This window comes from Amblyraja radiata, chromosome 29 (genome assembly GCF_010909765.2).
Source record: "Amblyraja radiata isolate CabotCenter1 chromosome 29, sAmbRad1.1.pri, whole genome shotgun sequence".
Taxonomy (NCBI): domain Eukaryota; kingdom Metazoa; phylum Chordata; class Chondrichthyes; order Rajiformes; family Rajidae; genus Amblyraja; species Amblyraja radiata.
In genome coordinates, this window is record NC_045984.1 from 29,039,119 (window position 1) to 29,055,066 (window position 15,948).

A 15,948-nucleotide genomic window follows, 5' to 3' on the forward strand; every position below is an offset into this window, starting at 1 on the left:
GTGACGTTTCGGGTCATGATCCTCCTTCAGACTCCGGACTCAAGACTGAAGAAGGACCCCAACCTGAAACGTCACCTATCTATGTTCTCCAGAGATGGTGCCTGACCCGCTGTTACTCCAACACTTTGTGTCTTTTTTTGTAAACCACCATCTGCAGTTCCTTGTTTCTAAGACTTGAAAGGGATCCTGCAAGTAGTGTTATTCCCATGTGTTTGCTGTCCAATCAAGAAAGCTGCAATGTCGTAAATGGTAACAAGCTTCTAGAGCAGTGTTTCTTAACCTGGGTTCCCTGGAACACTAGGGTTCCACGAGAGGTTGCTAGGGCTTCTGAGAGAAATAGTGATAAATAGGCTAAACATATATAAATGCATGAGGAGATGTGAAACTGTCTCCGGAGAGAGGAGGAGAACTTCTTCAAAGTATGAAACTGTCTCCGGAGAGAGGAGGAGAACTTCTTCCAGTCTGAAGAAGGGTTTCGGCCCGAAACGTCGCCTATTTCCTTCGCTCCATAGATGCTGCTGCACCCGCTGAGTTTCCCCAGCAATTTTGTGTACCTTCTTATATATAAATGCATGTTTGAGTCATTTTTGTGTTTAATTTCATATTCGTAATTTTATTATACATGTACGGCATATATAGCGACGTCTATTTAGCATATTTAGCTATGTCTATACAGCGCCAGTGTGAAATGGCCTTTAGTGGTCAGTGGGCAGAAGCTGTACGTGACGGATTTGTGTATCATCAAGTTTGATTTCAGTTTTTTTTTGTTGCATTGTCAATAAACATGAGAAAAACGTAAGTTATTTTTTGTTTAAACCAGTTATCAGAAAACTATATTATATTTGGCTTATGAACCTTAAGTTTATGAAAGAGAAAGAAAGAGATTCATAAAGATATATAATAATTTTTATGTAGGGGTTTCCTGAGATGAAAATTATTTCAAGGGTTCCGCAAGGGTAAAAAGGTTGAGAAACGCTGTTCTAGAGAGTTGGTGCTGCACCTATCCAGGCAAGTGGAGAGTTGTAATTGTAAAGACCATGGGGTCTCAAGAGGTGAGTACTCAATACCTCCGACTTTCTCTTGTAGCCTTGGGATTTATGTAACTGCGGTGGTTGAGCTTCTGGTCTCTGAAAGAGAGTGTAGGAAATGTCACGTTTAAACTAACAGGGCATGGGGATGGGAATCAAAGTAAGGAGACAGAAGGCCAGAAGCAAAAGGTTGAAGGGAGATAAGGAAAACAAACCTGAAAGCTTTGTGCCTTAATGCGAGAAGCATTTGTAATAAGGTGGATGAATTGAATGTGCAGTTAGTAGTTAAGGAATATGATATAATTGGAATTACAGCGACATGGCTCCAGGGTGACCATGGCTGGGAGCTAAACATGCAGAGGCATTCAATATTCAGGAACGATAGACAGAAATGAAGAAGTGGGGTAGCATTGCTGGTGATTAATGCAATAGCAAGGAGAGACATTTGCTTGGATGTTGTAGAATCGGTATGGGTAGAACTGCGAAATAGCCAAGGGCAGAAAACGCTTGTTGAAGTTGCACACAGACCACCAAAGAGCAGTAGGGAGGTTGGGGATAGCATCAAGCAGGAAATTAGGGATGTGTGTAGCAAAGGTACAGCAGTTATTATGGGTGACTTTAATCTACATATAGATTGGGCCAACTAGTTGCTAGCAGTGCTGAGGAGGAGGATTTCCTGGAATGTATACGAGATGGTTTTTTAAACCAATATGTAGAAGACCCGACTAGAGGGCAGGCCATCCTAGACTGGGTATTGTGTAATGAGGAAGGATTAGTTAGCGATCTTGTTGTGCAGAGTCCCTTGGGCAACAGTGACCATAATATGGTGGAATTCGGCATTAGGATGGAGAGTGACACCAGTGCCGGATTTAGATGAAGAGAGGCCCTAAGCTGTTCCACTTGTGAGGCCCCCAACGACCGGACAGCCATGGCGGCCAAACCTCCCACAATTCAAAGTGAGGGAGAAAGTGCCCAGCGCCGACCAGTTGCCGTTGCAGTGCGCATGCGCAGGGCGGCCGATGATGTGCTGGCCGTGGTTGTGCGCATGTGCAAGGCGGCCTGCCGTGCCGGCGGATGAGGAGCGAGCGGAGCCCGGCGGCCCGGACACGGATAGCGGGGGGAGATGGAGAGAGAGAGAGATAGAGAGGGGGGCCGCCCAGAGTTGAACGGTAGGTGTTCTGCCTTGGCCGGAGGCCCCCCTAGACCTCGAGGCCCATCAATTTTTTCGGGGGGCCCCCTAGAAAGCGGGGGCCCTAAGCTATAGCTTGTTTAGCTTATACGTAAATCCGGCACTGAGTGACACGGTTAATTCAGAGACTAGGGTCCTGAATTTAAAGAAAGGAGACTGAAGATATGAGATGGGAATTGGCTAGGATAGACTGGCAAATTATATTTAAAGGGTTGACGGCGGAGATGCAATGGCAAAGATTTAAAGACCGCATGGATGAACTCCAAAAATTGTTCATCCCTGTCTGGCGAAAAATTAAAATGGGGGAGGCGGCTCAACCATTGCTAATGAGGGAAACCAAGGATAGTGTTAAATCCAAGGAAAAGGCATATACAGTAAATTGGCTAATGGAAGCAGCAGACCAGAGGACTGGGAGAAATTTAGAACTCAACAAAGGGGTTAATTAAGAGGGGTAAAAGAACATGAAAGAAAGTTTGTGGGGAATATAAAAACGGACTCGAAAAGCTTCTTTAAATATGTAAAAAGGAAAAGGTTAGTGAAGACAAATGTAGGTCCCTTACAATCAGAAACTGGTGAATTTATACGGTCACATATGGTATAGATCAAGTGAAGTGGCCACATTCCTTCCCTGAATGGCAGTGATTTTTTGAGAATAACAGAAGTGGATCACTAACTAGGTGAGTTTTTACAATGATCCTGTATATTCAGAGCCATCATTACTAACTTTGGACTTTTGTGTTAAATTCTAGATTTATTTAAATTATTGAAGTGAAACTCTGCAGCTGCCTTGGTGGGCTCAAACTCATACCTCCAGATCAGTGGTCCAGACTACTGTTGTTAGTCTGCAATCATTGGCTAAATCACAGTTCTACGTCAAGGTGAGTTTATCCTTAATGTGCGATGGATAATATTTTATACAGGTTCCTTAACACCAGATTACTTGATCATCATCCCTTTACTGTTGATGTGAGTAACAGCATAGTCTATGCTGAGAATGAAGTCCAAGGAGCACAGTGGTAGATGAACAATAGATAATAATAATAATAATATATTTTATTGTCATTGCACGTCAGTGCAACGAGATTTAGTATGCAGCTTCCAACCGATGAAAAAGAAAAGTAAAATAAATAAATAAGCTGTGTGTCGTGACCATCCGAGGGAGACAGTCCAGGGGGGGTGGGGGGCACTCAGCAGGGCCGGTTCAGAGCCGCTATAGCTCTTGGAATAAAGCTGTTTCTGAGTCTGGAGGTTCGGGCGTAGAAGGCCTTGTAACGTCTGCCGGAGGGAAGTAGTTCGAACAGACCGTTACAAGGGTGTGATGAGTCTTTATGGATGCTGACGGCCTTCCTGAGGCACCGTGTGTGGTAGATGCCCTCCAAGGCTGGTATCTCTGTCCCAATGATCCTCTGCGCTCTGTGGACGACGCGCTGAAGAGCTCTCCTCTCCGCCTCCGTGCAGCTGAGATACCACACAGAGATGCCATACGTTAATATGCTCTCTGTGGTGCAGCGGTAAAACGTTGTCAGCAGCTGTTGGGGCAGACCAGTCTTTTTTAATGTCCTCAGGAAGACCAGTCGTTGCTGTGCCTTCTTGACCAGCGCAGCGGTGTTGGTGGACCATGTGAGGTCCTCTGAAATGTGAGTGCCCAGAAACTTAAAGCTGGACACTCTCTCCACACTTTCCCCGTAAATGGAGATTGGGGCGTATTCTCCATTATTGGACCTCCTGAAGTCAATAATCAGCTCCTTGGTCTTGGAGATGTTTTTTAAAAAAAAATTTTTTTTTTTTTTTTTTATTCAAAAAAATTAATTCAATTATTAAAAATAATATTTACACTACAATAAAACAAGCCAGAACCCACCACCATAATACAATACAAACATGTATCCATAATAAACTACTATACAACTATGATACAATCCTTATTGAGGATACATTCAACACCCTGTGGAGCCCAGCGGTCCCGGAACTTTCTAATCCCACCCGGGCACGGACGTAACCCCGGAAAAGGGGCAGGCAGCTGGCTCGGGTAGAGCCCTCCACCGTCTGTCGCCGTGACTCGCGGATTGCCAGCTTGGCCAGGCCCAGGAGCAACCCAACCAGGACATCTTCAGCCCTACCCTCTCCCCTACGCACAGGGTGTCCAAAGATGAGGATGGTGGGTGAAAAATGCAGCCAGAAGGCAAGGAGAAGCCCCTTTAGATATTCAAACAGTGGCTGCAGCCTCACGCACTCCATGTACATGTGGTACACAGACTCTTCCAGCCCGCAAAAGTGGCAGGCGAGTCTGTGAACCGCGAGAGAAACAGGTTGCAGGGAACACCTCGGTGCAATACCCTCCACCCCAGGTCCCCAATGTAGAGGGGGAGAATCCCTGCATAGAGGGACCCCCACCGGAGGTGTTTAGTGACAAGTTGTTACGTGTGCACCAGTCCGCCAGGTTCTGCACCTCCTCCCTGTATTTTGTTTCATCACCGTTGGTGATCAGCCCAATCACTGTTGTGTCGTCTGCAAACTTCACGATGGTGTTGGTGTCGAATGCAGGAACACAGTCGTGAGTGAAGAGGGAGTAGAGCATGGGGCTTAGTACACAGCTCAGGGTGATAGTGCCGGTGCTCAGGGTAATCAATGTCCCTGTTCAAATAAATGGAATTCTCAGGTGGGGAGTGGAGTCCATTACTCATCAATGACTCCCATTTGAAATATTTTATGTATGAAAATTTAGTGTCAACAGGATTAGACATTGATATATTTGGGAAAACCTGTGCTGAACCCATCTTTAAGGACTTTATCTAAGAAAGTTAATACTTCCATGGTCTTGGAGATTATCAGGTGAAGAGGTGTGTTTGATGTGTTGAGTGTACACTCCCTGGTATTTATAGGTTAAAATTCCATGGTGTTACTCAAAGCTCTGGATTTACTCTCTCTTTGGAGTACAAATGTTACCCCTTTGTTCTTTTATTATTTTTACTGTTTTTTGTTTTTCAAGTTGCACAATACAAACACAAGGGATGATTTAAAACAATTTCGCAACAACAAACTATTTCAGCTACCGGTCGTCCTTTAACCCTCCTAGATAACGAGATATTAGAAAATAGGATTGTAAGGAAAGCCAATATAGACAAATCCAAAAGCAATGTCAGAACAAATGATGTTCAGAGTTTAGGACTTTTCTTTATTGCTGAAACAAAACAAATACATGGAGCGATACTATGCCCAACCTCAAAGGTGCTCTCTGAGTACACACCCTTACCCCAAAAATCTTTGTGATTCACTGAAAATCTAATTCATTTCATGAACCTATCACATCCACTCTGAATCTCTTACTCATTCATTATTTCTTTCAATCAAATGTCTAACAATCAGAATCACTCACACTCACTCACAACCTGGAATTTCTCGCACTCTCAAGGAACTTGTCAAAGTTTTCTAGATTTGAAATACTGCAGTAAGATCCTGAAATACAGATTATGCAGTTTTGGCACATTGTTTTCATTTTTTGATTGCTTTCTTTGACATTCCAAAGGTTAGAAGAAATTTTTCCTATACACAAGCTGTTTACAATTGACATTTCTGTATTCGCAGCACAAAAATATTAATATATGAGATGTAGTTCTTTCATTCTGGTGAATATTCACCTGTAACAATTAATGTGTTAGGAATCAAAGTGGATTTAGAAATGGGAAAACAAGTTTATTGTGAATGATTAAAATATAACTAATTTATTGTTTTCCACTACAGTGGGATCATGTTGCTCCCTTGCTTTAAGCTTTGAAGGTATAACTACAAAGATTTTGGTCTTCCGAGTTAGCTCTAATGTGACCTGAATCTCCAGCAAATCTTTGAAACAACTGAAACTACAGAAAATAAACCAATAACATTTTGATGAGATATTGCTGAGAAGCTTGTGTGTATGGACATGCCTGCAGCCAAAATTACCTAACATATCCTTCTAGAATGTTTTCTGATAGTTAGGCAGCCTCGTTATCCAAAGCATCCGTGGCTGGGCAAGCATAGAATGCAGGCCCTGTATTAAGTTAATTATTGGTTAGAGATTAAAAGTAGTTTGTTTTAAGTGATGGTGTTTATAATGAAATGAGGGCAAGACTGTGAGGCTGAACAACAATCGAATGATGGTAAGATTGGTGGGGATGGACTGGGGATTATTAATGTCTTGCAGTAGGATCATATCCTGACAAAGTGTATCTACTTAACCTTACTATCACTTGAGCATTTCAAAACCTGACATTTTTAAAGGTGACACCATGCTAGCAGAGTACATCTGCTGCTGTGTCTGTATTCCTGAATAGATCCATGAGCCAGGACCTAAGAGGATAACCCTTGTGAGCCAGTACCCAAAAAATGGCATTTTTGTTTACAGAATTTATTCATCAAAAGTGATGCTAAGGAACCTATTGCATAGAGACAAACTGTAGATACCGTAAAGGGCACAAAGTGCTGGTGTAACTCAGCGGGTCAGACAACATCTCTGGAGGATATGGATAGGTGATGTTTCAGTTCAGGACGCTTTTTCAGACTGGGGGGAATAGAAAGCTGGCAGAGAGGAGGGCCAGGCCAAATCCTGTCAAGTAATGTGAAGAAGGAACTGCAGATACTGGTTTAAACCGAAGAGAGACACAAAAAGTTGGAGTAATTCAGCGGGACAAGCAGCATCTCTGGAGAGAAGGAATGGGTGATGCTTCGGGTCGAAACGTCTGAAGAAGGGGCTTGACCCGAAATGTCACCCATTCCTTTTCTCCAGAGATGCTCCCTATCCCGCTGAGTTACTCCAGCATTTTGTGTCTATCCTGGCAAGTAATAGGTGGATGCAAGTGAGGCAGGTTTAATAGGCAGATGATTGGAACAAAGGCCAGAGATGAGAAGACAGAGGAGGAGTAAAATGATTGAAGAGTTGCGAATTGTGAAGCTATAGCAAGGAATGTAGGTGGAAGGGAAGGGGAGAAATAGAAGTGAATCCATGCCAGGGCACAGGAGAGTAGGGGTGGGGGTTTGCGTAAACCTCCTCTGGATCCTCTCCAATGCCAGCATATCCTTCCACAGCTCTGGTGCCCAAAACTGCTTACAATATTCCAAATGCAGTCTGACCAGTACCTTATAAAGCCTCAGCATTACGTTCCAGTTGCAGAGTCTCAACCCAAAATGTCGACAAGCCTCTCCCCACAGATGCTGATTGACTTGCTGAGTTCCTCCAGCAGTATGTTTCTTGCTCCAGATTCTAGCACCAGCAGTCTCTTGTGCAGACACTGTGTTCTCAATGTCCTAGGTCTCCTCCGTTATCAGAGTGAGGCTAAACGCAAATTGGAGGAACAGCATCTCATATTTCGCTTAGGCAGCTTACAGCCCATTGGTATGAATTTTGATTTCTCTAACTTCAGATAGCCCCGGCATTCCCTCTATCCCTCCGCACCCAAGTCGCACTAACGTCTCGTTTTCACCCAACTAACAATGGCCTGTTCCAGTTATCATCGTTATTTTTTTGCATATCTTTCATTGATTGTTCTTTATCTCTCTACATCTCTTATCGTCTATATCTCTCATTTTGCCTATCCCTAACCAGTCTGAAGAAGGGTCTCGACCCGAAACATCGCCCATTCCCTCTCTCCAGAGATGCTGCTTGTCCGGCTGAGTTACTGCAGATTTTTGTGTTTATCTTTGGTTTAAACCAACATCTGCAGATCCTTCCTACACAAATGGATTTTCTGTCCTACTACTTTGATCATTGTAAGTACCTCAATTAGATCATCCCTGCATCTGTATTTGGAATCTAAATTCTGTCTGTGCAGCTGTCTTTTAACTTTTAACCCTTAATTACATTTTGGAAAATCTCTTCTTCCTATGCGCAGTGCCCACACTGAAATCAGTGCTCTAGATGTGTAAAAATACATACAGTGCTGGGGTAACTTAGCAGGTCAGGCAGCATCCCTGGAGATCATGGTGATGTTTCAAGTTGGGACTTTCTTCAGACTGATTGTGGGGGATGGGAGGTGTAAGAAAGCTAGAAGAGAAGTGACAGTACAAAGTGTGGCAGGTAGTAGATGAACACAGGTGAAGGGAGGATTTTGATAGGTAGATAGTTGGACGAAGACCAGAGATGGAAAAAAGGCGCGAGGCAAAAGGATTGAAGAGTTGCAAAATGTGAAGCTTGAGGAAGGAATGTAAGTGGAGGGGAGAACTAGATGCGAGTCCAGCTGTGACACAGGAGGGAGGGTTGTTAGAGGTTTCAAGCAGAACAATCTGAAAGAATGTTCAAAGCTCTAGATGTGTACATCTGTAAAATTGGAATTCACAGCTCCTTTGAATTGTTTGTTTATATTTTGTCACTTGTAAGTAATTTCCATAGAGTCCTACATCTTGCTCACCAAAATCACAATGTCCTATTCCCTGGATATTGCTGTTCAGAAAATAGACTCTCGGTACTGCTGCCCGACAATGCTGAGAATCTGTGCTGAGAAACATTTTCTACATTTTGGTTCATAATTTCAGGATTTGCAGTTTAAAAAAAAATCATTTACCCACCAGTTTGCCATTATGCACTCGAGTCGCTTGAAAAGTGAAATACTTTTTCATTCCATTCTAAGTCGTTTATGAGAAGAGTTCCAAACTCCCAACAGCATTTTCTAGAACTCTCTCGACAGCACAAAAATATTGGCTGGATTAGACTGTTGGCAATCTCCCAATACAAAGACCAACAGCCTTATCTCTGCTGGTGGGACCAATTAAATATTAATCAGGATAATTCTAAGTGTCATTAAGTGCACTAAGCTTGCAAAGTGTAAACATGAGAAGCACCATTTTTATCACTGACCCCGGTATTAGTTAACAATCCGACCCCACTAATGTTTGCCTGAACTCTCTGGAAACATGGCTGCAGTTCCAAGAAAAACATGTAAACGGCTGAGTAAGCAGCAGTGTTATCAGTACTACAAAATCAAAGATCCCAAATGGGAGGTAAAAACACATGTTCCTATTAACCTGCTCACTGCTTCCATGTTTTTAACTCTGGCAATTCCATCTCTTCCTCTCCATATTTGAATGCATCAAATATCTTCTGTGAAAACATCTTTACTGCATTTCAGTCTGGCACTGAGCTCTCCCAAGCTCAAAGACGTGATTATTTTTTTTATCCTTCCTGAACTAAACCAAGGCCGACAGAGTTGGAATGGCAAATTTAATTGAAGCTTTCAAAATGGAGCTTGGTAAATCAGATTCCCACAGCTACATGGGGGGATGGGAATGGGACGAGCTGGATTTTTTGTGCACAGTGCAGAGCCATGTGTGTCCAAATGGACTCTTTTTATTCTGTAACCATGCCTTGATTCTTTATTTAAATTATTTTTCATTTCTCAAGTTACTGATTGGTGTTGCAATGAGCATGAATGTTGTAGCATAGGCAGGTCAAATTTGTTGTAGAAAACGGAAAAGGTTCAACTGACTAAATTATCTATATTACTAAAAGTCTGATCTTGACCACTTCCTGTTGTTCTGTATATTGATTTTAGAAAAAACGCTGCCACTTACGGCTGTGATTTTTGGCCATCTTACTCGGAGTCCCCCTCCGCTGCGCAGGACAAGAGGGTTTTTCCCATCGATTAAAAATAAAAGAATTATTAGTGTTTAAAAAATGTTGAGACTCTCTCTCCTGAAGGCTACGCCCCTTCCGAAGGGACTATAAAACCCGGAAGTGTTGAGTGCCTCAGTCAGTCTGCAAGATGGGGGAGCGAGAGGGTCACGTCTCTCAGTCTGAGCTGTGAATAACACTGAACACATGTCTACTAAACTGTGAGTGGTTTTACTGACCTGTCAGTGCCCTTAATGAAGTTTGAAAATATAGTTTGGAAATGCTAAAGTTGTGTTGCCTTTGGTTTCGAAATGCTAAAGCTGTGTTGCCTTTGGTTTGGAAATGCTAAAGCTGTGTTGCCTTTGGCTTGGAAATGCTAAAGCTGTGTGGCCTAATTAAAGTTGCCTTGCCTTCTATATAATTAAAAGTCTAATCTTGACCACTTCCTGTTCGCGCTTTATATTGATTTTAGAAAAAACGCTACCACGTACGGCTGTGATTTTTGGCCATGTTACTCAGAGTCCTCCTCCGCTCATCAGGTGCAGTGGATTTTTCCCATCGATGAAAAATAAGAGTTATTAGTGTTTTAAAAAATGTTGAGATTCTCTCTCCTGTCTCACGCCATGAAGACCACGCCCCTTCTGGTGGGAGGGGGAGGGACTATAACACCCAGAAGTGTAGGCGTGGCTCAGTCTCTGCAAGATGGAGGAGGGAGAGGTCACGACTCGCTGTCTTTAGTGGCCTTGCACCCTGCTTGAAATGGAATTTCAAGGAATAGCCGCGTGTCAACTGCTAGCCCACCAGCCATGAGTAAGTGAGCTGCCAGCACAACAGGCTTGATGTGACTGAGCCGCCAGCCCAATAATCCATTCGGCCCACAATGTCCATACTAGCCCTCTGGAAACCAGTCCCTTCAGCCCACACACCCATACTAGCGCTCCAGAAAGTCCCCCCCACCCCACCGGCCACTAATATTGGAATTGGTGGATATTGCGTTGGGGGACCAGCCCTCCCGTGTGATGCTGGGACCCAACGGGTCCCACTTAGTCTAGATTCTTTAGTTACTTTATATTTCTCCTGACTGAAAGAATAGCTAATGGTGGAAAAGTTGAAAATACAAGAAATAACCTAATGTCAGATGAAAAGCAAAATAAAGGATGAGTGATGGTCAGTACGATTTTGCAGTTATTGAAGGTGTGGTGCATTTTCGGGGGCAGTTATTTAGGGAGAAGACAGTGAAAGAATTTTAAATAGGAGGATATCAAGATCAAGATTCTGTGAAGTCAGTATCAAAATACTTGAAAAGGGAGGAGCTCATGGCAAAAGGTCATGTTCACAAGGCACTCATACCTTTGGGAAAAGACTGTTGTATATCTGCCCCTAGGGCCAGACAACCAGTATCGTTTGATGTTGCCAGCTTTATTTCCAATTCAATGTATTCCAATTTATTGCCAGATTCATCACCAGAGCATAAACACATAGGTAAATTAAATGGAAACATCCTGAGTTCTGATGCGATTAAGTCCAGAGAAATGGCCATTTGGAATTTCTCTACTCCTGGCAAGTCAGCATCCAGAGGTTCTTGTGGAAAAGATGCTCCTTTCTCCTAATCATCAAGGAGAGCCGTGAGACCATAATGAAGCACGGACCAGAGAAACAATGAAAAAACTACTGACCAGCATAAAGCGAAATATGCTGCCTGACCCACTGAGTTACTCCAGCATTTGTGTTTATCTTCGACATCAACCAGCATCTGCAGTTCCTTCCTACAATTAAAGGAAGATATGTTTTGTTCCCAACAACTTTGAATGAGACAAAGTGCTGGAGTAACTCAATGGGTCAGGCAGCATCTCTGGAGAACATAGATTGGTGATTTTTTTGGTCAGGAACCTACCTCGGACATTGAATGCCTATTCAGTTTTTACAAAGCTGCTTTGTACAAAAGATTATAGGTTTGACATGATATTACTCAAGGGCAGTAAGGCAATATGAGGAGAAAAGATGAAGTACGAAGGTAAGCTAGCCAAGAATATAAAGGATAGTAAAAGCTTTTTTAGGTATGTGAAGAGGAAAAAATTAGTCAAGACAAATGTGGGTCCCTTGAAGACAGAAACAGGTGAATTTATTATGGGGAACAAGGAAATGGAAAATGAGTTGAACAGGTACTTTGGTTCTGTCTTCACTAAGGAAGACACAGTCTCCCAGATGTACTAGATTCTGGATCTGTTCCTGTGGATTGGAGGGTAGCTAATGTTATCCCACCTTTCAAGAAAGGAGGGAGAGAGAAAGCAGGGAATTATAGACCAGTTAGCCTGACATCAGTGGTGAGGAAGCTGCTGGGAGTCGATTATCAAAGATGTAATAGCGGCGCATTTGGATAGCAGCATGGGTTTACGAAGGGATTATCATGCATGACCAATCTTCTGGAATTTCTTGAGGATGTAACAAGTATTGGGGGTTGGGGATTGGCATGGATAGAAAATTGGTTGCCAGGCAGGAAACAAAGAGTAGGGATTAACGGGCCCCTTTCAGAATGGCAGGCAGTGACTAGTGGGGTGCCGCAAGGCTCAGAGCTGGGACTGCAGCTACTTACAATATACATTAATGATTTAGATGAAGGAATTAAAAGTAACATGAGCAAATTTGCAGATGACACAAAGCTGGGTGGAAGTGTGAACTGTGAAGAGGATGCTATGAGGATGCAGGGTGATTTGGACAGGTTGGGTGAGTGGGAAAATGCATGGCAGATGCAGTATAATGTGGATAAATGTGAGGTTATCCACTTTGGTGGCAAGAACGGGAAGGCAGATTATTATCTGAATGGTGTCAGGTTAGGAAAAGGGGAAGTACAACAAGACCTGGGTTTCCTTGTACATCAGTCACTGAAAGTAAGCATGCAGGTACAGCAGGCAGTGAAGAAAGCTAATGGCATGTTGGCCTTCATAACAAGAGTTGAGTATAGGAGAAAATAGGTCCTTCTACAGTTGTAAAGGGCCTGGTGAGACCACACCTGGAGTATTGTGTGCAGTTTTGGTCTAATTTGAGGAAGGACATTCTTGCTAGTGAGGGAGTGCAGCGCAGGTTCACGAGGTTAAGTCCCAGGATCGTGGGACTGTCATATAATGAAAGAATGGAGCGACTGGGCTTGTATTCACTGGAATTTAGAAGGATGAGAGGGACCCTTATAGAAACATATAAAATGTTTAAGGGTTTGGACATGTTAGATGCAGGAAACATGTTCCCGATGTTGGAGTCCAGAACCAGTGGCCACAGTTTAAGAATAAGGGGTAGGCCATTTAGAACTGAGATGAGGAAAACCTTTTTCACCGAATTTGTGGCATTCTCTGCCTCAGAAGGCAGTGGAGGCTGATTCACTGGATGCATTCAAAAGAGAGTTAGATAGAGCTCTTAAGGCTGGCGGAATCAAGAGGAATGGGGAGAAGGCAGGAACAGGGTACTGATTGTGGATGATCTGCCATGATCACATTGAATGGCGGTGCTGGCTCGAAGGGCCGAATGGCCTACTCCTGCACCTATTGTCTATGTACTTTTGATCAGAAAAAAGGAAATTTAGGAAGATTTCCACGTCTTCTTTGTCCGGAGGCCTTCTTTGCTTGGCCAGATTATGCTTTGTGCTCTGGATGCTACATGTTCCATATTTTGCCTTTAAATAGGTCCATCTGTGCAAATGTTACAGACACATGGAATTAATTTACTTGATGTTAACCCTAAAGCAACTGGCATCACATTCTCAGCACTTGCGAAATTCCAGATTGTCATTCACTTCATGTCCTGCCCTGGTTGAACTTCTCAAAATGCATAATTTCATACCAATACCCTGTGGCATACACTCTAGTAACAGCCCTTTACTACAATCCTCTGCCTCCTATCACAAAACCAAAGACAAAGGAGTCAGTAGATGTTGTTTACCTAGATTTTCAGAAAGCCTTTGATAAGGTGTCACACGGGAGGCTGCTATGGAAGATGAGAGCCCATGGTATCAAAGGGCAGGTACTGGCACGGATAGCAGGTTGACTGGATGGCAGAAGGCAAAGAGTGCAATAAAGGGGGCTTTTTCTGGTTGGTTGCCACTGACTAGCGGAGTGCCGGAGGGCTTGGTGCTGGGGCCGCTACTGTTCACATTGTATATTAATGATTTGGCTGAGAGGATTGAAGGATTTGTGGCCAAATTTGCGGATGTTACAAAAATAGGTGGAGGGGCAGGTAATGTAGAGAAAGCAGGGACTCTGTAGAAGGACTTGGACAGGTTGGGAGATATGATGAGCAAAGTCTATTTTGAAATAAACAAAATTTGATGGCACTGGGCCTGTACTCATTGGTGTTTTGAAGGATGGGGGGGGGGGGGGGGGGGGAAGACAACATTGAAACATACAGAATAACGAAAGTATTCAAGCCTTTCGTTATTCTGTACGTTTCAATGATGTTCTATCCGAGTGAATGTGGAGAGGATGATTCCATTAGTGGGAGATTCTAGGACTAGAGGTCATAGCATCAGAATTAAAGGATTTTCTTTTAGGAAGACAAGAAGGAATTTCTTTAGTCAGAGGGTGGTGAATCTGCAGAATTCTTGCCGCAGATGGCTGTGGAGGCCTTCAGTAGATATTTTTCAGATATTATGGGGAGAAAGCAGGAGAATGGGGTTAGGAGGGAGAGATAGATCAGCTATGACCGAATGGCCTAATTCTGCTCCTATCACTTATGAAATCAAGTAGAAACCTTATCAACAAAATCAATAGGACTAGCTATTCCGATAGAAAGCGGACTGATGAAAGGGCAATATGTTACCAGATTTATTGCATATGCAAGTCTCTTCAGGGTACAAGAACATTTCAAGCACAGTTGTATTGGTTGAATTTAAATTAACACCCAGCTAAATAAAGTGCAGTCATAATTCCCACTCAATTAATACTCTGATGAATGTGCGTGTAAATTTGGTCTGATTTTAATACCAATAAGAAATTTTGCTATCAGATCCTCATTATTCTTGACATATGTAAGCAAATGATAATGGAGGGAATAAAGGGTGGCTGGTATTCGCAGTGGGTACTCGCATTGTTCAGCATGATCCCATAACGCGTGGACTTCCCTTCACTCATTAACTGAAGCGTTGTGTAGGATAGACACTGATGAAAGTCATGCAGTTTGATGAAGGTCTCAAACCGATATGTCACCTATTTATTTTCTATAGAGATGCTGCCTGACCCTCTGAGTTACTCCAGCATTTTGTGCCTGTCTTTGGTGTAAATCAGCATCTGCAGTTCCCTGCAGTGTAGGACATCCCCATGTACTGAACCTAATTTGTCTGATTCATCCCAAATCAGGAATATTCAGATTCAGATTCAATTTTAATTGTCATTGTCAGTGTACAATACAGAGACAACGAAATGCATTTAGCATCTCCCTGGAAGAGCGACATAGCAAATGATTTGAATAAATAATAATAAGTGTCCGGGGGGGGTGATTGGCAGTCACCGAGGTACGTTGTTGAGTAGAGTGACAGCCGCCGGGAAGAAGCTGTTCCTGGAATAGTGCACTGAATAGCAGGTAGGAATGAGAAAGGAGAAATTTAGGCTCAGAGATACTTATATACCAGTGCACATGGACTGGATCATTAACAGGCAAATTAAGTATCAGCCTTCAGTGCAGGCCTGAAATAGAATAAATGGATCTCAAGGAGGAGATTGGTTTTGGAAGAGATGACCATGGACCATGCAGATGCATAAATTATGAAAAGTTTGTATAAATTGTATTCATTTTGACTCAGGAGATTAGGGAAGTTTCCATGGATTTTAAAGATCAATAAAAGAAAAGATTAGAAATAATCTATTTCAACTGCAGAGATGGGATAGAAGTGGAGCTCAGAATACAATACAAACTGAAACGAGCAAGCCCGTTCACCAGATATATCACGATGCCCTTCCCTACACAAATGGCTGGAAGTTAATTATAGAAAGCACGGTCAGAGCCCATCTGAAGTAACCAAATTCAGAGAAAATCTAGAATTCTCTCCACCAAAAAGCTATTGTGATTAGGGAATCATTAGGGAAAAATTCAGAAATTACACCGATGATTCTTTGTTGGTTTACAGTAGCACAGTGCTAGAATTGTCAGTTACACAGTGGGAAACTTTG